Raw genomic sequence first — 1376 nt, 5'->3', positions numbered from 1 at the left:
TCAACCGACTTTTAAAAAGGAGGAGGTTCTCAATTCGTCTGTATTTTTTTAATGCTTGTTACCTCATAAATTTTGACTGGGTGAACTGATTTTGATGATTCTTTTTTATTTGAAAGCTGGTGCTTCCCGTGTTTAACCCTGACCATTTCAATTTGGTCCAGTTTAGTCGGTTTTTTAAAAAAGTTTATATTATTGGAGAAATATTAAAAAATAGTACTACTGCTTACCACACAGATTAAGAGCATCAGGGACTGGATTTCTAATACAAACTTTCTTTTATTTTTTAAGGTTGGCGGTGTTAGTTAACATCGCATAGTTTTTTAAGGTGCTCATGAAATAACAAATGCAATTAAAGATTTTTTTTATTATAACTGTCTTTTACTTAAAACAGTGCTTGCTTAGAACTACTTATTTTTTATTTTTTTCTTACTGTCTTGTCTTTTGTAGGCTTCCTCGCAATTTTCTCTTCTTTAGCTTTATTTCCTGCACTTAATGTCTTCTTCTTATTTTTGCCTTCTTTGGTTTCATTTACTTCTGTGTGTATATCCTTTTCATTTTTTCCTCCTTTAGTTTTATTTCCTGCATTGAGTGTTTTGCTCTCGTTTTTACCTCCTATTATTTCATTTCTTTCATTGAGTGTCTTCTTTGCTATTTTCCTATTTTTTTAATTTTTTTTCATCTGCTAGTTTATTCGCATCGATATTTTCTTTTTCGTCCTTCCATCGTACAGCTTTTTTAATAAGACTCTCCATATACATTTTGTCTTCTACTGGCATATATTTGAACATGCTCCGAATGTCATCAATTTTCTTTTTCGTTAATGTTTTATTTTCCTCTTTTATGATAATTTCACTTAAAATAGTGATTTTTTTCTTTCTTATGTCAATTGTCTCTTTTGCTCCAGAAAATGAAGTTTGATATTTAATAATATACCACTCTTCTTCAGAATATGTTATTGATTTGACTTGTTTATAAGGTATCTGATGGAAACCAAATTTTCTAGCTTCAGACTGAAATGACAAAAAATCGGGATCTTGCATTTGTGTAAAAAATAGTTTTAGAACATTTGATTTTATCTTAAGTAGGGCACGTAGTAGAGATAATGGACTGTATATTTCTTGGTGTCTTAGGTTTCTTTTTATCATGTTTAGTCATAAAAAAAAAATCAACACCCTGTTGCAAATTCATAACGCAATTGAGTGTAAATTAAAAAGTACTTACTGCTCAATTTGCGGCTGCTTCTGCTCGTATCTACTTTTATAACCTGTTCTAGACATGATATTTTGTCAATATCTAGAACAATTTATGCACTAAAAACACTACAATTTATATAATTTTAGAATTATTTCTTAGTAACGAGGTTATTCTCCCGACGT

General features: G+C 29.9%; 1 long non-coding RNA gene across 1 annotated transcript; it reads right to left on the bottom strand.

Moving 5' to 3' along the window:
• Positions 1-346: 346 nt before the first annotated feature.
• Positions 347-934, bottom strand: LOC123876668. Its single transcript, XR_006798394.1, has 2 exons — positions 757-934; positions 347-499 (listed from the first exon to the last, which is right to left on the bottom strand). It is a non-coding gene; the product is annotated as an uncharacterized LOC123876668 (long non-coding RNA).
• Between the last annotated feature and the right edge of the window lie 442 nt (positions 935-1376).

This window comes from Maniola jurtina, chromosome 22 (genome assembly GCF_905333055.1).
Source record: "Maniola jurtina chromosome 22, ilManJurt1.1, whole genome shotgun sequence".
NCBI lineage: Eukaryota > Metazoa > Arthropoda > Insecta > Lepidoptera > Nymphalidae > Maniola > Maniola jurtina.
The sequence above is the reverse complement of the archived record's forward strand: the minus strand, read 5'-3'. Positions and strand labels throughout refer to the sequence as shown.